Source organism: Rhinolophus sinicus, linkage group LG03 (assembly GCF_036562045.2).
Source record: "Rhinolophus sinicus isolate RSC01 linkage group LG03, ASM3656204v1, whole genome shotgun sequence".
NCBI classification, from domain to species: Eukaryota; Metazoa; Chordata; class Mammalia; order Chiroptera; family Rhinolophidae; genus Rhinolophus; species Rhinolophus sinicus.
Window position 1 is genome coordinate 161,120,618 of NC_133753.1, and position 22,417 is coordinate 161,143,034.

Below are 22,417 nucleotides of genomic sequence, written 5' to 3' on the forward strand. Positions count from 1 at the left end.
TTTTAACAGATGAAAATAACTTCAAAATGGAAACTTCAGTAATGGACACATAGGTATACAGAGCCTACTACTGATGAGACACCAGAAAACAAACACCTTTAGCTCTGTTATTTAAAATCTGATTGAGACAATAGCAGAAAAAGTTTGTCTCAACCAACCAATCTCAATTATCTTTCAAAAAAAAGTCACTATCTCACAATAGAAAGGAAAACCTCAAATTAGGAATTAAACTAACGGCTGCACAGTTCTACCTCAGTCATATTTCACTACTCTTCAGTTAAACGTACACCGATGCTTTGTGATTTTTAAAAAAATGTATCACTACTGAAATTAGAAAAGCTAAAGACATTTCTGTACATTAGAATTAACTGTAAATAAAAACATTGATAAATTTCCTTTTTAAACTTAATTTTTGTCTGTATATTCAGATGCCCTTTACTGACTAGCCACTCCTGTTTTTCCTCATGGGAGGGCTCATAAACTTTGTGCTAATGGGTTAATATGGGTCACCCAGTCTATGCTTTCCCAAGGCTTACAAAGAAATGAATGTTACAATCCTAACCTGGTTTGTTATCTGTCACTAAAAATACAAGTGAGTCAAGGTTGAAGGCCAAGTTACTCAAGCTCCTTATTTTTTTATGCCTGATGTTCTGTCAGTGGTTTTTGCACAGGTGGAGCCTTAGGCCTGGCCAGAGGCCTTGCTTCCTTGGCATCTGTGGTCAACTCTTGAAGTCAACAACTGATTGGCTCAAGTGGTTTCTCTTTTGTTCATCTTATCCCTCCTGGCAAGAGTTAGCAACAGCACTAAATTAGGGCCTGTTAACACAGTCCTGTGCAAACACCAGCAGGGCCAGGAGAGCTGCTACTTCCTAAGTGGCTCACTCCCCAACTTCTCTTCACCCCACATTGTGGCATCATCCACTCTTGTATGAATCTGTACATTTGCTATGTAAATATACTGTTAGAGTTGTGCTCAAATGAGAAAATAATATTCCTAATAAGTCTTTGAGAATTGAGTGAACTCTTTTTATTGTACTGTTTTTTCTATGTATATTGTATAGACAAAATTTTGTCAGAGTTTCAGTAAATACTGTGGGGAAAAATATTAAAAATAACTCAGTGATGATCACTATGAACATTAAAGAATGGTAAGATTATCAGAAAAGAAGTGTAATGATTTCATAAAGAAATAAATAAGAAACAATGGACTGGGAATCAGAAGACCTGAGCCTTAGTCTTAGTTTTACCACCAAGTCAACATATAAATTTGAATAATACATTTTTACTTTCTTTTCTCATTAGTTAAAAAAAAAAAGGAGGAAAGGAAGGGTACAGAAAACTGGAATAGAAAATTGTTAAGTTCAATCCACTCCAAAATCACACATTGTAACACTTAGAAAGCATTTTTAAGTGGTGTTTACTGTGTGAAATATGTAAATAAAGATTTTTGTTCAAGATTGAGTTCATTGAAGGCAAAGGTGGAGTGTCTTTATAAAAATGTCTTAAATTATCTTATACTGAATGAACATTCAAATTCTAATGGACTGAGAATGCTGTTTTGCCTAAACTGAAACTTTTTTTTTTAAATGTCTTTTCAATTCTGATAATTTTTTTTTTTAAGATTTTATTGGGGAAGGGGAACAGGACTTTATTGGAGAACAGTGTGTACTTCCAGAACTTTTTTCCAACTCAAGTTGTCCTTTCAATCTTAGTTGTGGAGGGCTCAGCTCAGCTCCAGGTTCAGGTCCAGTTGCCGTTGCTAGTTGCAGGGGGCGCAGCCCACCATCCCTTGCCGGAGTCGAGCCGGCAACCTTATGGTTGAGAGGACGTGCTCCAACACACTGAGCCAGCCAGGAGCTCAGCAGCAGCTCAGCTCAAGGTGCCGGGTTCAGTCTTAGTTGCAGGGGGCGCTGTTCACCATCCCTTGCGGGACTCGAGGAATTGAACTGGCAACCTTGTGGTTGAGAGCCCACTGGCCCATGTGGGAATCGAACCGGCAGCCTCCGGAGTTAGGAGTGCGGAGCTCCAACTGCCTGAGCCACTGGGCCAGCCCTAAACTGAAACATTTAAAGTAAAGTTTCCATCCAAATTATTATGGAACTGCCACTGATTAGCTGTTTTATTTAGCAATTTGTGAAAAGGGAATAAAATACACTTTACTGAGTTGAAATAAAGTTCTGACATCTAAGATTGTTCAGCTAATAGAACTCTTACTATTTAAAATCTCAAGATTATTGGGTTCTGAACTCTCACCAAAATTTTCTCAAATTTCACCTCCTTATTTATATTGCTTCCTTCTAGAATGTACACTCCGTAGGGCAGGGATTTTGTCTATTTTGTCTGTTTTGTCAGGACCTGGAACATTGCTTGGCAAATAGAAGATGAAAAAATATATATTTATTGAATTAATTAGTACGTAACACCATTATGAAGCACTTACCTGCAAAACAAACTCCACTCCCAATTTGCAAATGATGAAGTGCTTAATTGTGTTATTTTTGTAATTTACTATGTATAAAATTTTAACCGTTATTAAGTCTTAGGTAATAACCTGAGTATTACTTTAATCTTGTAGTCTCTCTTCTTGCAAAATGGCAAAGGGTCCTATTCGCAGGGTCATTGCTGGTCCAGTGTAGATCGTCCCTGAATCCTTTAGAGGCTACTGTTATAGTGGGGACTTGCTCTGTGGCTTTCAATAGCTAAACAAAATTAAGGGCTCTTTGAAACCTTGAGTTTAGATTTCTAAAGATGGTCTCCAACCCAAGCCCATTCCTACCAGGTAATGTATGGTTGGACTGAATTTCTCCATTGCCTTTGGCTCTAAAGTTCTCAGCTTTCTTTTCTTGTGACCCCAGTTATGGAAAAATAACAGATATTCTGGAAATTTTACATTTTTCAGGACATTGATTATCTTTGTATCCAGAAGGAATTCAGGAAACTCAAGATGCTTACAAAGGGCAGAAGAACATGATAAATGAGTGAAGGGGTTGGGGTAACAAGAATCAAATGGTGTAATACTTATAATCATACCCTTTATTTTTATTGCACTTTAGTATCATCAGCATGTAACATAATACTCGTAAATATATAATATTAGAGATTAAATTTTTCTGATTAGAGATTAAATTTAAAATTCAAATACCTAAATAAAAGTAAATGTTTTGGTTATTGAGTTTTTTTCTATAATTCATTTTTTACCTTGAACCAGAGAAATGTGACATTTTTTTCTATATTATATGGGAGCAATATTAATTTTATTAAATTAGTAATGCAAAAGTTTTTCACAGATATGGTTTTCCTAAAATAATCCTTGCTCAAAAATTTTTTGTATCTGTAACGTATCTGAGTTGTATGTAGAATTCAATTCATGGTTAGTTTTCAGAACTACACTTCAATGTACTACCTTTTTTTTTTTTTAGCTCTTCATTCACATTATCCATATTAAATGCAAAAAAGGAAACTGATTCCAGTTTTGTTCATTTTTATAAATATTTGAAATGAATAACTTTTTTACAATTCAGTGCTTAGCTCCACAAGGGGTAATCATCACTTAAATTTCTGGACAATGATTTCTCCATATGTAAGTAGGCCAGAATTTTCCTGGTTAACTGAGTTCCCTAAGGCACAATTTGGTTAGAAATTTGATGAATAAAATGGGTGATTCACTTGTGTAACAGGTTGTGAACCCACCTGTAGAGAAAAAGAGTGTATATAATGTCAACCAAACTCGCAATCTTTAACTAAATCTTCGCTAATAAGTTCAGCTGACACTTTCTTTAGAGAACACAAACCCATTTCTTATAACCATCCAAAATAAATCTCTTCAGTCTGGCACCGCATCTATTGTGCATACCATTCATCTCATAAAGAAAGCATTGACGCATGTCTCCTGGGGTTCAAACTATGGTAGTACATCCCTTTCATAGTATTCATTGCTACATTCATGACATGTTCTCTTTCTGTAAATTAAACATGATTCCCATTGGATTATAAAATAAGCATGTTGTATGACTCGTGCAAACTGCCATCATAGATTTCAGTTTTGTAAAACAAGCCCAGTAGTGTTAGCACTGACTTGCTGGATCACATCCTGCTGTCCTATTTACCCAATTTACCCATCACACAAAGGATAATTTCCTGGTATGCCCATTACTGGCCTGATGTCCAAACGCTATTCAAACACTTAAAACCTTGTGGAAACCACAAATGCTATAGCTAATTGAGTAGTATTTATATCTTTTATATCTGTAGTCTCTTTGGTTGGGGGAGGGAGGATATAAATGATTTAATCTTTTCATACAACTTTGTACTATAAGTCCTTTTGCTTCAGCTTCAGCATGCTAGGAAATATACCTGGTTAAACTCAGATTTGCAAATGTTAGTTTCTGTTCAGGAAGCAATTTCTGTTGCAATCCAGCTTTTGGTAAACCCATCCTTGGCAAAACGTTTTCATGCCAAGAAAATTTTTTTACTTAAGACATTTTACACCTCTATCACCACTATAATTCCAGTCTGTGTTTTCAGTCCATAAAGTTTTTTATTAAGTGAATTTTGTCATCACATATCTTAGCTATTCTGGTCATAATTCTTACTGTGGTTAGTTTCATAATAGCTTCTCAAGTCATGTACATTTTACAATGTGCATTAATAGTTGCTGTACAGTATTAGTGACATAGGAATAGTCTCTTCTTCCACAACGACATATGCTATTTTACTTCTCACCAAACACATGGCTATGTCTGTCTTTCATTTTTCTATTTTTGATGGAGGAAAAAATCTGATATGCTGATAACTGGCAACTGCTGGTCAATGTTAGGTCTATGATAAACCTGAAAACGGCAGCAGTTTTTATGAATTAGAATTAGGTTTACTTGAAAGCCCAAGCTAACATAGATTATATAAAATATAAATGCATTTCTTTTGATAAAAGTCCTCAGCTGGTATGCTGGTTCCAAGATCATCATGCATCTAGGCACTTTTTACCTTATTGCTTTCAAACCCTCTATTAGCAGCTTCCCCTTGTGATTCAAAATAATTTCAAGATTCATCCGTGTTGCAGCATGTATCAGTACTTCACTCCTTATTGTCAAATAATATTCAATTGTATGGCTACATCACATTGTATCCATCAGCTCATTAGTTTTTTTAAACCATTTATTTATTTATTTGTTTATTTATTTTTTAACATTTTTTATTAGTTTCAGGTGCACAAAACAATGTAATAGACATTTATCATTTATATCCCTCACACAGTGACAACCTCCTTCCCCCACCCACTACCCCTCTGACATCACACAGAGCGATTACATTTCCACTGTCTCTATTCCTAATTCAGCTCATTATTTGATAGTCATTTGGATTATTTCCATTTTTTTGCTATTATGAATAATGCAGCTACAAACATTTGTGCACAAGTTTTTGTGTGGATGTATATCTCAATTCTCTTGGGTAACAACTATGTGGCAGTGAACAAAACGGACTAAATCCTTTGCTATGGTTAAATATTTCCATTAAGAATGGATGTTATAGCGTGACTTTAAAATTGAAATTGAAGAAATGGAATGAGGAATGTAATTTTTAAAAGAATATATGGTCTTATACTGATGTGGAGGAAAAAGACAATAAATAGAGTGAATATAAAAAATCAGATATATTATTGAAAAGTGCACAAGAGAAAAGAGGGAATGCGAAGTGGGGGGAGGAAACAGCATTAAAATTTTAGATAGGGCAGCCAGGAAAATCCTCACTGGAAAAGATGAATTTTGAGTGATGACCCAAAGAGAGGGAGCTAGCTATGCAGACTTCTATGAAAGGTGGGTTTTTAAAATCTGTTTTATCGTCCTCCCTACCCACCCTCCCTGTTAATCTTGATCCTTTAGTCGTGATTCCATGCTTAAAACTCACAGCACAAACACACGGGCCACGTTTGTCTTGGTGCTTGGATCAGGACTGCAACCCCTGAGGTTATTTTTCAAGTTTCTGGAAGATTGATTGTTCAATTCCAGTGCATGATTTTGCTTTTTAAGCTGGTAACTTCTTTCGACTCCTATTTCGCTTTCCAGCTATTGATGCCATGATTCCAAAACGTAACAGCAGGTAAGAAGGTGGTAACCAAATACAAGGCCAGGTAAGTTAAAAAATAACGGAGTGCCTAACGCCCATCCTCACCTCACTTTCCAACCCGCCAGTAGCAGATAAGGAGAAAGTTTGCTAGTCTTTGTTCCCTGCAGCAGCTGCTGTTACTAACTAGGAAAGAAGTTAACTTAGATGATACACAATTTGATTTTAATTGCTCTAAAACCCCCCTCCACTCCCCGATATTTGCAGCAATTCTCCAGTATCTTAACAAGCAGGGGATGGAGGTGATCTAAATTGGGCTTCTCGCCCTGGTTGGGTCTGGCCTCCATTTTAAGAATTAACTCTTTTTAGTATTTAAGAATTAAGCCTTTTTCAGGAGCAGGGACGCCCCTTTTCTCCCTCTCCGCCGACAGCATCACACCTCCGCCAGATTTTCCTCATTTCAGATTTTCCTACAACTCATTCCTGAGTCATGCCTGACGACAATTTTCACACAGTTTAAGCCTCGAGATGACCTCAGGTGAGATGACCTCAGGTGATGGCATGTGTGCTCAGAAAGAAATGAAATTAGTCCACCGGTCAGAACCGATATCTCACAGCGGCCAGCGGTCGCCTGTGCACGGCCAGGCTCCGAGCGCCCGGCTAGCAGCGCCGAGCCGGGGAGGCGGGGTGACCGAGGCGCGCGCCCCTCCCGGGCGCACCCTCCTGGGCGGGCGGCGGCTCCGCCCACCGGCCCCTAGTGGGCACCTGGCGGCGGCGGAGGCGGCAGAGGCGGGCGGACTGGGGGCGGCGCCGCGCGACGTCACGCAGCTGGGTGGGAGAGCCCGCAGGTGACATCCCGGGGTCCTCCTGCCCTGTTTCAGCTCGGTCGGCGGCCGGGACAGCAAGGGCCGCTGTGAGGAGCTCCGCGCTCGCGCCGCCACGCGCCGCCGCCCTCTGTTCTGTCGCGCGCCGGGTGCTTGGGCTCCGCTCCCCGAAGGGTGAGTGCGGGGCTCTGGGCCCGCGGGCGGGTCCAAACTTTTCCTGGGCGCGGAGGAGAAGGCGTGGGAGGAGGGAGAGAGACCCTGAGGGTAGGGTTCGGGAGCAGCGGATGGAAGAACTTGGGCGCGGCGCGCGGGGAGTGGGGTCCGGGTGCGGGAGACTCAGGGAGCCTCGCCCGGCCCTACCGGGGCTCGGGGTGGGGGGCCCTTCGGAAGTTCCCACACCACGGCCTGCGGTGCAGAGGGCGAAGTCCCTTCCCCACTGGAGGGCGGGACCGCAGTGCTCACCTGCGCCCTCGGTGGGAGCCCCCCCCCCCCACATCCCCCGGCCTTCCCTGGAATCCCAAAGCGACGGTGATCCCAGGCCATCCCGGGGCTTCGCTCCTCCCCCAGGCGCTCCCACGCGGCGTGGGCCCTGCTGTTTCGGCGGGCATGGCAGAGGGGCTCGCCTGTGGGACTGGGAGAGAGAAGGACCAGCTCGACCTTGGCCACTGAGGTCATTTTCCCAGCTCCGGGATCTGGCCTCGCTAGGCACCCCGAGAATCCTGAGCCCCTTTCTCCCTGCTCCTTCCCTTCTGTGGCGCTTTTTTGTCCTTGAGGTAGGGAAGAACTTGGGGTGATGCTCTTGCAGCGGGGCGCTGCCTCTTTGGCTCCCCGAGCTGCATCCTGTCCCGGCGGCTGCTGGTGGCCGAGGAGCGGTGATAAGTAGTACAGAGCGGTGGAACAGGTCGTGCCGAACAAGGAAATGGGAAAGCCTGTTGTTTCACCTTCCAAGGTAGCGTTCATTAGGAAATGGGCCTCACCCCCTAAATAGTCGGCGTTGATCCAAACTTACCGATGCGCTCTTTTGAGCTCCCTGGGGAGCTGGGACAGGAAGGGTCGGCTCTCTACCCAGTCCATCTCCCTGTGTGATTGGAAAACGAGTCCCACAGCGACTGAAGCATAGTTTTGGCGAGCCAAGCCTTTTCCTTCTTGTTGAGATATCCCCACGGAAAGCATTTTCACTTAACCCTATACCAGCAGGTTAGTCTTTATTTCACCCCTCACTTTTATTGTTTAACTGCTGTGAGTCATGGATGCTGTGTGGCGTCCGTCTTATTGCTGTTCACTTGCTTATTAATTCTCTTACTTTGTAGTTTCTGCTCCTACTACTGGCCAGAAATTGTTCTCCCCAAGGTCACTGAGGACTAAAAAAGTCTTTTCCTCCAAGGGCAGCTATTTATCGAGTGCTTCACCAGGGCAGTGTTCTGAGAACTTGTATTAACTCTTAATCCTCCCAACGATCCCGTGAAGTAAATGATAATATTTGTGGATGGAGACACTGAGACACAGTAACTTGGCCAAGGGCACACGAGTAGCAGGAGGGGCTTCCCACTGAGGGGCTGTGGTTCAGTTCTGGGGGCTCCTAACCACTGTGCTACTGCCTCCCCTAGAGATCCTTTCTTCGTCCTTTTTTTCCTGAAGTACTGTGCTGTGTCAAGCATCATTCACCAGGCTCTTTCTCAGATCCCTCTTTTCCTTCTTGTGTCGTTTTGTACTAGCTTTAAGATGTCATAGAACTTTATTACTTCAGTTATCACCCCCACTTATTTGGCTTGAGAGCCTGTACTTTGCCTGTGTCTTACTCAGTTTGAGAATAGCATCTGTCACTCAGTGCATACTGTAATATTCCATTTGGACTTGCCCTGCTTTGCCCCAAAGCGTTTCTAGTTGACATGATTTCTGTCAGGGGCCCCAACATTTTTCTAGTCACCCAGGTGCCAAACTCAGTGGTCCTGTCTCCAGCCGCCCCTCTCCCAATCATGAAATCTCTTCTATTCAACTTTTCCCTTGTCTCTTCCTTCTAGTCTCCACCCCTGCCCGTCTTGTCTTCACTGGTTTCCCTCCTCCCCATCCCTGAACACTCATTTATCACTTATCACATGTCATTTTCTACTGTTGGTTATCTCCTTTCATAAATGTTTGATGTCCACGGAAAGATTGTAAACAACTTAGAACATTGCCTCTTCAGGACTTATAACGAGCAGTTGCTTGATAAATGTTTGCGCAATATGATCGATATGAATTAAGGTAGTACAGATCGGGTAGATTTGGTGACGGTAGAAAAATTTGAAATTTTTAAGCGAGGTTTCACACGATGTTCAGGAGTTTGCATGGGTAGACATGGGGGAGCTGGTAGGCCTCGTAGAAGAGGACAAAACCTCTGCCAACTCCATGGCTGCAGACAGGAACCCCGCTATCCTGGCTAAACATTACACTCTGAAGTGTAATGAAGTGGACCATATCAGCGGAGAACCATGAATCCTAACCTTATCTCAGCAAAACAAGGTATGAAACCGTAGTAAGTTACAAAAAAAGGGAAAAAACAACCCATTTTTATTGAAAAATAGAACATACATAAAAGTGAATAAAACACAAATGAAGGGATTACCACAGTAGATATATTTGGCTATAGAATGACTGTCTTATTCTGGCAGTGGATGTGATAGTTGGAAGAGACTGCAGACAGGCCAAACAGGAATCTTTCCCCCAAAACCTCTATATAAGGTGATGTGGGACTGGATTAATTCCAAAAGGCATTGTCAAGAAAGGATTGGCTTTTTGGGGGGAGGTTTGAGGGAAGAGAAAAGAAGACTGGAAGGAAGTACCGAAATGATGAGGAGCTAAGAAAAGAGTTCTGGGATACACTGAGCATAATTCTAGCACAATGAATATTTTTTGCCATTTACCTTTGTCTTTTTTTCCATACGTGTTTTCCTACATCGCTCCATGTGGAATTTTAGTATTCTGTGTGTTCCATGTAACATATAGTAAGCATTTTTCATCTTATGTAATTTCCAGAAGTCCTATTGACTGTGTTACATTCCACTAACTACAACGTGATTTACTTAACTAACCCTCTATTTTTGGACTGGTATATTAGCAACAAATTATAAACAACCTGTTACAGAAAGACTTATCTTTGCAGATATATCATTGAACAAATTGGGGTTTGTTTCTTTATGATAGTGTTCCAGAAGTGGAATTACTTTGTCAACAAATACGGTCATTTTTATGGTTCTTAATACACATTGTCAGATTTCTAAAAGAAATTTTAAAAACAGAGTGGATGTAATGTGCCTACTTTCTTCTCACGGCAGTCGCAGCCATCCAGTTCAATATGAAAAGGATTACTAAACTACTTCTGCGTGTTTGGCACATTTTCTAGGGCTGCTGTAACAAAGCACCACACACTGAGTAGCTTAAAACAACAGAAATGTTATTGCTCACAGTTCTGGAAGATAGAAGTCTGAAATCAGGGTGTCGACAGGGTGGCTTCCTTCTGAGGGCTTTGAAGGAGGGTCTGTTCCACACCTCTCTCCTAGCTTCTAGTGAGAGTGGCAGTTGTTGGCTTGTAGACGTTTTATTCCAATATCTGACTGTCTCCACGTGGCATTCTCCCTGTGTCTGTCTCCACATATGTTTTCTTATAAGGACACTACTCATATTGGATTAAGATATGATCGCTTCTTAATGAATCACATCCGCAAAGACCCAATTTCCAAATAATGTCACATTCTGAGGTACTTAAGGTTGGGATGTCAACATATCTTCCTGGGGTTCACGATTCAACATATAAGAGGGACTATGATGGATGTTGGGAAAGAACATGCATAAAAGAAAGCCTCTGTTCTTAACTAATTGCTAGTGGAGTTGAAGAAATAAGACTTTTCCTAATTTGTTTGTCTATTCTCCTTGGTATGCAACCATCAGAAGAATGTTATTTACCAAGCAAATAGTTTTGGAGCATTTGTAAATATGGTGGCATGTTAAGTTGAGAGATAACCTTGAATTTCTATAATACAAACCATATAACATGAAAAGAAGTGTGGACAACAAGTTATAAAGAAGTTCAAAACTAATACAAACTTGGTACTTTATATGATTGGTCTTCTAAAAAATTAAGATGTCTAATTATCCCTAATTGATTTAGATACATTAAAAGCATTTAGATTGCCAAGTAAAATTATCATTTTTTAAATGATAGAATTAGGCACACCATCCCCAATATTTCTAAACAGACTATTATCCAAATGAAAAAAGTTACTGTATAACTTATAAGTCTGCCGTCTTCATCCAGCTGGAGAAGCAGCCACACCGGCCATGAACACCAGCAGCCCAGCTTCTTTGTCCCCTTTAATATAAGGTAATAGAGCCAAACCGACCCCAAACGAGGGTGTTTCAGAAATGCCATATTCAGCAAAACATTTGAGTGTCAGCTTTGTAGGATGATAAAGCCAGTCCTGGTCTGTGTGGGTTCGAGGGAGGTCAGCAGTTACAGTGCAGTGTGATACTGATGATGAACACACCCAGGGTGTCGGGGAAGCTAAGCAGAGTAAGGCGACGTCGTCCTGCGGTGAAGGAAGGTAGATGGGGAGTTAGGGCAGCAGAGAAATGGGGTGAGGGCAGGAAATCAAATTCAGGCCAAGAGGACGTAGGTGTGATCAGAGAACTGGAAGTACTGTAAAGTCACCCAGAGGAGGCTGTGAAATGAGGTTGCCGAGGCGGACGTGGGCTGGGGTACTGAGAGCCTTGTTTGACCTATTAAAGATTTTGGATTTTATCCTACAGTTAATGGGGAGCCATTGCAGACCTATAAGAAGGGGAGACCTGTTAAGATTTGTATTTTACAAGCACCCCTAGGGCATTTACAGCTTCACCTCTCTTCAATCTCTCCTTCTCCTGTTGGAGGTTCTGTCTCATTTCTCTGATATGTCTCAAACCTCATTTCTCTATCTGATCTGGAAAGGACAGCTACCTTCGTCGTTTATATTAGCTATCTTGATTATGCTCAGTTTGCATAGCAATTTTGGACTAGAAAATAAACGTCATGGGTGTCCTCTGTGCCACACGTTTATAGAAGGCTCATGCTTGCACTTGTTTTAAACCCTTTGTTGACAATCGTGAAGTGAAAAGTTTTGGTACCTTTTCAATATCAGTAACAGTGGCAGGAAGGCACTTGGTATGCATTTTCTCGTAAATCCTCTGAAGCCCGCAAGGTGTGCACCATAATCCTCATCGTACAGGTGGGTACAGAAAAGTGAAGACAGGTGCTCACGTGAAAAAAGCAGAAAGGGTGCTCCTTGTACACTGTTGGAGCATGCAGCAGGATTTGAACCCAGGTATAATAACTGCAATGTTTGGGCTCTTCCGTTCTGCATGCTAACTCTGTGGGTTCATGTTTTAGAGGGTATAAGAGAGGCTAGAACTAGAGTTTTGTGTGGGCAGAAGGGCAACCATAAACACACACCTGACTCGGACGTTTTAGGGTGAGTGGTAGAAATGTTAGAACTAGAAAAAGAGGGTTTGCTCATAGTCCATCGACGAGCCCCTCCTCTTCCTTTCTGTCTCACATTTCTGGGTTTTGTCTTAATAGCACATTTGCGATTTACTTTTATTGTTATTATTATTATTATCAAATGACATAACAAGGACAGAACAAAAGTAAAGGGTGCTTGTATTTAAGGGGGGCTTATCCTAAGTGTATCCAGGAGCTTCTCTGCTCACTCCTCTCAGTACCTGTCTTTTTCCTGCCTTCTCTATGCAGGCAGGGCTGTGTGATTCCCGTGGGCCACAACGATTTTTGTCTCTGAAGCAAACCAACAAGCAAACAATCTAATGCTGACCTCACATCTGTTGTTTATCATTTAGTTAGCTAGAAGCACAGGTTTATGCCTTTAGCCTCTTTGAAATTCTAACAGGTGTGACTTCAACTTGACAAAAGAAAGAAGGTAGAAACAACATTCTTAGGAAACCGGAGTCCAATCACTGATTACTCAGTAGCTTAAGGTGAGTTCCTGAGGAAATGTGGAATGGCACTTAAAAAAAAAAAAAAAGTACTCACTGTTCAAAGGGAGAAAAAAATTGGTCTTAGATATAATATTTAACAGTAGTTAATAAAAAATACTGTAGCTTAGGTTGAACAGATGCACTAAGCTATCTCTCTAGCTACAGATAGTTAGATGTTGACAATTGCATGGGGTTCGTGTGCCACAAAGGTAACCCTCTTGACATCTAACCAGTGACCCCGTGAGCCTGTGTTCTTTGTTTCCCCACACAGCAGACAGAGTGCTGCCCAGGCTGCTGCAGGCCTGTGTCCTGCTCCAACTGTGGGGTTCCTGGTTCCACAATAACCTGTTGTATCTATTGCAAACCTTTTGATGCCAGTTACACTTGTTATTGTGAGTAGATAATGTAAATAAGGATGTAAATGTATGAAACATAAGTGCAAACAGAAAGAGTAGTATTGTTTCTGTGCAAGCAATGTTGAATTCTTTGTAAAGATTCCATAAAAATGAGTGACTAAAAAAATGGGCAGGAAAACTATAAAAGATTGGAGAGAAAATTGTAAAAAACTTGAAAAATAATATCCTGAACTTGCTTTACAAGTTTGTTGTTTTTGTTTTTCAGTTTTCACTTAGAAAATTAACACTGGAAATAGTAAAATAAAATCTGAGTGTGGTTTATATAAGAAAAATATTGGGGAGGTATTCCTTCTCAAGGAAAACTCGAAACTACTTCGGAAAATTGGGAATGAATGCATATTTATATATCTTAAGGTAAAGTAAATGTTTATGGTATGTATCTAATTTTTTGATTCTTTACTATAAACAATTTTTTTATTAACCAACCATAATCAGTTAAAATTACTGTTGCTATAGTCTGGCTAGAATAGTGTATGCCAGAGCATAGTAAGTAGTCAGAACCTTTGCCTCTGTAGTTATTCTAAGACCATACCTTAATAAAAGTGATATTTGTCGTTGGGAATGTAAAAAGCAGAGTACACGGAGATTTCTTTTTTCTTTGCTTAGCATACCATGCTAATGGTACACGATCAACTCATACTTTTTACTTTAAATTAGGCTTTTAACATCCATGTAACACTTAAGTTTATTTTAATAATGTGAACCAATATGTATAAACTAGAGCTGGCTCCTGCCTCCCTTAAATGACCTCTATAAAAATTGAAAGCAAAAATACATAGTATAGCATCAGCTGGAGTCTATTAAATTTGATAAATTTCTTAGTGCTATTAAGCTGACAAGTTGAGTTGGGCAAGATAAAACTTATTCTAGATTCAAATACTAACCATAGAAATATAGTAGGTTCTAAAGCTTTATAAGTTAGTGAGAAAAGACTGAACCTATAAAATGAGAAAATAGAAGTACATTTTATAATAACAGCATTTATTGAACACTTGCTATGTGCTGCGCACTGTGCTAATTTCCACATAAGCCTTATCTTGTGTATTCTTCACAAAAGCCCTGCCAGGAAGGGGATACTGTTTTCATTTTATAGACAAAGAAATGATGCATATAGAAGTTAAGTAACCCGCCCAAAGTCGTGTGGTTGGTACGTAACAGAGCTGGGAATCAGACCAATTTAGTATGAACGTCAGTGCTCAGATGCCCATGCGCTTACCACTTTCTAGCGTAGTACTTTTCATCTGAATTCTAATGTAATTTGTTGTTTTTTTAATCAGTTTGAGAGGTGATCCTAGGGTGTTGATGAAGATCCACTGCCACCACGGTGGGCACCAGGGACGCGCCTCAGAGGGATGCCCCCTAAGGAAGGGGGAAGAAGCCACACCTTTGGTGGGACATGAGTCTGTAGAAAATTTGCTAAAGACACGTTAAAGTGTGTCGAGCTGGAAAGGACTTTCGAGGTCATTAGGCCAACCTCCTCTTTTACGGATGAGGAAATGGAAACCCAGCAAGGCCAGCTCATTGGCCAGTGCCACAAGCCGCCTACGTACTCGGCATGCTACAACCAGGAGCAAGTTCCTAAATCAAAGTTCCTAAATCGCCCCGCCCCATCCTTGTCTATGAGTCACAAAATTAATTACTCTTGATCCTTTATTGTAGACCATGAATGGGGCAAGCGTTATACCTCCCCTGTGTTAGTACAAATGGGAAAACCGAAGCTCCACGCAGTGTCACGAGGTACCTAGTTCTGAGGCCCGTGTGGTATAAACCCTAACCCCAAACCACACCTGAAAGTGTAAAAGAAGAAAGATACATAATCTTAGCAAAGATGGCTGAGCCATCCAGCCCCAGCCAGAGCTCTCTCGTTTAACAACCCCTTCCCCTCCTTATTCTATGTCCTTAGCTCAAGTTCGCCCCCTTTAGGTGACTGCCTGAGAATCTCTTGGAACTAGCATTTGTGGATCTGGGTAGGGCTGAGGTCAAAGGAATGTTAGTGCCCACTGGTTTGCTGGGCACCCCCTAAAAAGCACAACTCCAGCCTTTGGTCTTCACCATTTCGTTAGTAGACAGAGCAAGGACAGGCTGTGAGCCGTCCTCTCATTAACAGCCAAATGTGTGCTGCAGCTGCCGCTGCTACTGTTTCTCCTCCTTGTCTTGCTTGACCTTTACACGCCATGAAACACTTCAGTGAGTTTTGCCAAGGTCACCTGGTGAGTGGCAGGTGCAGGTCTAGAATCCAGGTGTTCTGACTGGACACCCTGCCACCTACTCCATGTGCCTGTAGAGTCTCCTTCCTCATTTTTAGGAAGTCAGCATGGGGTAGGGCAGATGATGTGATTATGAAATAGGACCATTGAAAACTTTGCATGTGATAGTATATAATTTACATTCCACTTTTTTTTCCAAAAAAGATTTGAAATGCTCACAATAAATGCGTTACGATCCAAGCATAGAAGGAGAAAACCTAGGTAATGTAGTTGTGATAAATGGAACACTAAATTTTAACTATTAGCTGGGAGCTCATATTGAAAGAGTAAGAGATGGTTTCCACAACTCTAATGGTTTGCTTTTTAACCATGAAACATAAATTTGTAAGGTAGTATTTTTGGTCTCATTTTGGCAAGACAGTCTTACTGACTAATACAAGTGAGTACACATAATGGGTCCTCTAAAAGCAGATAGTATAGAAGACTCAGGCGTTTCTGGGAATGTGATATACAATACCTTATCTTCAATTTTCATTTGAAGCTTGTCTTGGGCAGGGTTCATGCCTAGATATTGATGTGAAGCTATGTTTTTTTCTGCCTAGAAATGAATTGTAAAAGGGATTTATCAAGTAAGTTCTTGTAAAGAGGCTCTTGAATTGCTTCACGTATAATATTTTGAATAACAGTTTTGCTAAAGATGCAAAGATATTCTTTAAATTAATATTGGTTCTTGATAACTCATTTATTATGGACATTAATGAAGGTAAACTCTCCGAAAGCATTTCTCCAAAGGCTCCAGGACTAGGCTAATAAAGTATAGGTTTTCATAATGGTTTACAGTAACAACTCACCTTAGGTGGAACAGGGCTTCTTCAACCTGAGCTTGGTCTATGGATGGACTTTGGAAGGTACATAAACTCTCCAAAATATCAAATTTGTGTATACACGTAATCTCTGGGGAGGAGATCCAAAGCACCTTAGTCTCAAAGGTTAAAGCTCTTTAGGAAAGGCATGAAATAATATGTGTAAAATGCTTAATAAAATTTAACTTACTATATGTGTGGAAAGGATTAGCCTTCAATGTTAATGTTAGAATTAGGCATATAATGTGGACATGAAACAACTATGGAGACTGTCCATGCTCGAAGGACACAATTACCACAGACAGTTAGACCCTAGAAAAAAGATACCTCCGGCATCCATGGTTTTCATGTCTGTTGTCCTAGTTCTCTAGGAAGGAAGGTTTCTACTTTTTAAATGTTAGATTAGTATTCACTCATTTATGAAGTAAACATTGGCTATAAACACTGGAGATGTAAAACTCTAGACGTCATTTGCTTTCCTCGTCTCTTTAGCTCATGTCCACGTCCAAGTTAGCAGCAGTCCTGTCAGTTTTGTACAAAAAATGTATCCTGAATCCATCTGCTCTAATAAACTCCTAATCCTACTGTCTCCCTGCAGTCATTTCTCTACTGAGCAACCAAATTCATTTTTAAAAATGTAAGTTAGAGTATGTCAACCCTTTGCTTAAAAGCCTCTGATGAGAGGTTCATTCCGTTTACCTGATGTCAAGAGTCCTAGAGATGGATGGTGGTGACGGTTGCACAGGAACATGAATGTACCTGTTACCTCTGAACAGTACACTTAAAAATGGTTAAGATGGTAAATTTTATGTGTATTTTACCATCATTTTTTTTAAAAAGAAAAATAGTATATAAAAAAAAGGCTCTGATGCTTTCCCATTGCACCTAAGAATAAAAGTCTAGCTCTCTAACTGAGGCCTCAAGACCAGCCTGTCCACTTCTCCCAGCCTTCTAGCATCACTCTCGTTCCCTGCTTTCTGTTAGCGGACATGCTAAGTTTGTTCCTGCCTTCGGGCCTTTGCCCTTTCTGTTGTGTCCTCCAGGACCACTCCCCCCTCAGATCTTCCCAAATGTTCTAGATCTTCCTGTATTTTAACAGTTGCAGTCCTATGCCTTTGGTGACGCTATCACATCACTCTGTCATGTGTCATTTCTTCATAACTTTTGCTGCTATTTGTCTTACATTTGTGTTTATCTTTTATCTTTGTATACTTGTGTGTCTTCCCACAAGGACAGTGATCTTGCTGTATGTGTCCCCAGTGTCAAGAAGTATGCTTGGCACATAGTAGGTGCCCAAATATTTATTGAATAAATGAATACAGATGTGGTCCCTTCCCTCATGGATCTTGCAGGTTCTGATGCTGAGTTTCAGGAACCCTGAGTCGTGATTATGAGCGAGGTCTTTGAGAGCGTCTCAAGGAGGTGTCACACACAGAATAAGCAGCTAATTCTGCCCAAAAGGAAATGATTATGGGGGAAGGAGGAGGACAGGACGATGTTGGGGGCAAAAGTGTCAAAAACACATGAGCTGTTTCCTCTTATTCAAGGATGGAGAGAAACTTTTCCTGTCTTCTACGTCCCCATCTAAAAGAAAAACAAGAGAAAACAAAAACATAGTTTCACATCAATATCCAAGCATGAACCCTGCCCAAGACCAGCTTCAATTGAAAATTGAAGATATCGCATATCACATTCCCAGAAATGCCTGACTCTTCTAGACTATTTGCTCTTAGAGGACCCATTATGAGTACTCAGTTGTATTAGTAAGACTGTCTTGCCAAAATGAGACCAAAATCTTATCAACTTTTTTTTTAATCATTTTAGAGTTATCTCCTCGAGCACGAGTTTCCCCAATAACAATCATAACTCACCCTTTCTAGCCTGCTGTCATACTATTGGTAGTTTTGTGGATAACTGGACTTTCATGTACATATTTTTCATGGTAAATATAGGAAAAGGTATAGAGATTTATGATATAGACAGATTTCCTGTGCTTGACATGTGAAATCATACTTCCACATGTCAAGCTATTACCACTAGGGTAATAGTATATGCTGATTTTAGAAATATGGACAACTAATAACAAAAAATAACAAAACAAAAACTTGGAACAAATAAGTAGACATTACCCATAATCCCACTGTCGATGTAAGAAATGTCCTGTAAATAATTTTTATGAGTTTATTTGAGACAAACTGATGATATATGCTGGAGAGCAAGATCTCAAATGCTCCAAAGAATAACAGTTTTGCAGTTTCTTTTACGCATTAAAAATTAAGGGGGGGTACATAGGAAGACTGGAGAAAGCATAACCAGGATTGAATTACAGGATAGTTAACAAGATTGTATGTTTTCTTGAGCATTAGGGGTATTCATTCCAGCATCTCAGAGATGTGTTAAGCTAGATGCACAAGAAAAATGGACAGGGCTTAAAACCTTTCACTAAAGAAGTTATAGGACCAGGGCGTGACTACCCACCATGACCTGCCCAGTTAAGAATTTGTGATCAGATCACCCTGTGAGGTTACTTTCCATAGAATCCCTGTTTGTCGTCCACACCACCAAGAAGAAATTACCGTTGCTAACATTTTGGTAAATTTCTTTGTAGCCTCTTGTAGGCATTTTTAAAAGGTTGTCAAAGTTTTTCTTGGAAAAAACTGGGAACTATTTAGATGAAGAAACAAAAACCATCTCCTAGTATACTTTAAAAAAACAACAAAAAATGAACAACCTTATAAGCATTTTCAACGTGGAAATTTTATTTCTTCCTTTTTAAAAAACTTATGGAAATTTCCAAACATTTATAAAAGTAGAGAGAATGATATAATGAACTGGATGCACACACCACCCAGACTCATGGCTAATCTTATGTCATCTATAAATATTTCAGTATATCTCCAGAAGATCAGTACTTAGCTAAAATTACTACAATACTATTATCTCACCTAAAACATTTTAAATATTGCATTAATGCCATCAAATATTCAATCAACAGAAAAATTATAAAAAAATAAATGTAACGCAGATGCTGATACAAGGTAGTAGTGTAGAAATCCTTGGCTAATAAGATGATATGCAGTCTACTTAACAAATTGTATAAGCCGTCATGAGAAAAGATTAAAAACAGTAGAAATTCACTTAGTAGTGCTTATTTCATGTAGATAAATATTAATGTTATTAAGCAACCTGACAGTTTGTATTTTAATAACTCTGCTATTTCTTTACTCCCAGTGTCCATCAATACCAAATGAATTTTAAAGCTCTCATGCATTTTGGGGGCTAATACAGGGGAAAAGTGTGAATTGGGAACATAAAAGTCAGCAATTAGAAATGTTCCTACATGTCCCATATTGTGATGCACTTAATACATATTCCTAAAGCTATAAACACTTTACCTGAAGGGGGATAAAAATGAGACAATGTTAAGCATACGCTCTGTTAAATTAAAGCAGAGCAAATCCATTCTTAGGGTTTATTTGAGTAGTAGAAGTAATTTTTATGCTCTTAAAGGTACATGATAACTTTTAAAGGAAAAAAAAAAAAGCAGCATCCTGAAAGTCTTCGGAATAATTTATTCCCATTACAATAGTTGTGAGGGTGTAACAGAGAATTCAGGGAACAGCAAGAAATTTTACTTGGCTGAGATTAGTTTATCAGGAGTCAAAGTGAGAGGGAGGTAGAAAGGAAAAGAAGTCCAGTTAATGAAGCGTATGATCAGGGATTTCAGCTTGGCTCAAAACCCCAATACAGATTTCTGAAAAGAGAAAGGACCTGATCAGACGTGTGTTGAGCTGGGTGATTCTGGTTGCTGGCTTTGCCACACATCAAGTGGAGAGGAAACCAGGGTGTGAAATAGGGGCAGAGAACATGAAGGGAAAGTGAAGAAGAGGAAGGTCTGGGATGAGGGAAGCATAGGAGGCCGAGGCTGGAGCCTGGAAACATGCGTGGGTTGTGGTACCAGAGTTGGTCTTAAGGAAACTGGGTCAGGGGAATATTTTGGTTGGGATCCTGGAAATTCCTTTATTCCTTGTTAATCATCGCAAGTTAAGTGAACAAATTACGTGTTCATTTGTAGAATTTGAGACTTTTAATCAAGGTGGCCTCTTCTGGGCAATTCCTTTATGATGGGGTATTTAGAGATTTAGAAACTGTTGAGATATTCAAAGATCAGATGATTAGAATTCAATGGTAGATAAAATCAGAATAACGAGAATTTTCTCCCTTGCCTCTCCTCCCCCACCAGGAGGAAAATCCATGGAAGTTAAGTATTCCATGTAAAATTAACTAGGAAGAAAATGTCCTTCTTTGCCTACCTAAATAAATAAAGGTAAACATTTGTAAATATTTGCCATGACCACTTTTATAGGGCAGTCATGGTTTTAATTTTGCATCGTCTATAATTTTTGTTTGTTGAAGTTGAGCTATTGTTTGAAAGAGCCATACGTGGAGGGGTCTACACTGAGACAATATTGAACTAAATTACATTTTTCTATTCAGATAAATAGTGGGGAGAAATGTTAGTCTTTCTAAGTTGTTGTTTCTGGAATCTTTCATATCAAAATTATCTCTAACTTAAAAATTAAGTAATGCTATTTAACAATACTATACTTTATTATAAATGTATAAGTATTTTCCATATATCATGCATTACATCAATTTGTCTTGTAGCCTAGAAGTGTAACCACACTTCTAGGGAAAATATTTTCTTTGGTTAAAATAATCAAATTATAAATTTTGATCTCAATTGAGAAATCTATTGCAGACATTGAATAAATACAAATCCTCTGTTGTTCTTAATACGTTAATTTTTAATTTATGAAACAGGCTTGAGACATCTTAATAATAATCACTTTGGTAGAAGTGAAGAAGGTAATATAGACACAGGAACAGCGTGCCAACCCAGAGGCCATTTATCATGAAGTTTCACAACCCACCCAAAATGCTGCTGGTCAGTGAAATCATCCCTGGGAAAAGAAAACAGTGTCCCTAAGTCCACTGAGTAAATCTCTACTTATAGGGATACCCTCTGTTTTCAATCACAGCCCATGTACATCCAACATCATTGGTTATCTCATTTCCCATCCCATAACAAATTAGGGACAGCAGATTAGAATGAATGGGTCTTGCAGAAACCGCAATGCTGGTGACAAACAGTGTAGTGGCTACCAAGCTGATAGGAAGAGGCAGGAAATCCACTAAAAGCAGATGCAGGTATTTGAAATGCCTGACAATTTGGAATTTTTTATTGTAGGGCAAAGGTCCATAGCCCTGGACATGGATAGTCCCAGAGGGTACTGCTGTGTTATTATAGCTCTTAATAATATGCCTGAATCATCCAGAAAAGTTCAGTGTATAAGATGATGAAATCTTTTGAAAAATGTTTTACATTTTTTCCAACAGAAAATTAAAATTCAAGTCATTGCACCTACAGATAAACATTTCAGTTATCTAGAATGTTCACTTCTCTGGAACACTGCATTCCTGGATGAGGCTAAATAAATGAATTTGTCCATAAATAGAAACAGGATGAATTAATTTAATCTTACTATTCGTTACTTATCCACTCTTTGAGCACCATTTTTATTCTCTCTAGAATTAATCCACGTGACCTACCCATCCAGCTTTGCATACCATCTCTCTCCCCCGATGGGGCTCCATGCCCCATTCCTTTTCCCACTGCACTGAACCTGTTACTGCCAATTCTGGCTTGTCCCAAAGGCAAGGTTTTGCGGGCAGTTGATTCCCACCTTTCCTCTCATTCTTGTAATTCTTGGTTACTGCCTAAAAGAAAACCCCCTTACTAGGTATTACAGCCTTTCTCTTGTCTCCTCCTGCCATTAACTACACTTTCAGCTCTGTCCTGTATCCTTTGAAACCTGTGTTCTGCTGTGTTCAAGCTCTTATATTCTCAGTCACATCAGCTTCCAAACATATCCCCTCACCCCACGCTATATACTGCTTATGAGAAGGTTCATCCGTTCATCCATCCAACAACTGTTTGAGTGTCTGCCATATCCCAGGCGCTGTCTCAGGTGCTAGAGGGT

The 22,417-nt window shown here is 40.0% G+C and overlaps 1 protein-coding gene across 4 annotated transcripts in view; it reads left to right on the forward strand.

Moving 5' to 3' along the window:
* The first annotated feature begins 6,813 nt into the window (after nucleotides 1-6,813).
* The window catches only part of ELOVL7 (ELOVL fatty acid elongase 7), a 76,242-nt gene continuing 60,638 nt past the window's right edge, over nucleotides 6,814-22,417 (forward strand). For 2 of the 4 annotated variants that reach the window (XM_074328914.1, XM_074328916.1), the window contains exon 1: nucleotides 6,815-7,058. The gene's annotated coding sequence lies outside the window, so the exon portion shown is untranslated. Of the gene's footprint in view, nucleotides 7,059-22,417 lie in introns of all 4 variants that reach the window. The other 2 variants (XM_074328917.1, XM_019743475.2) reach the window with 2 other exon arrangements.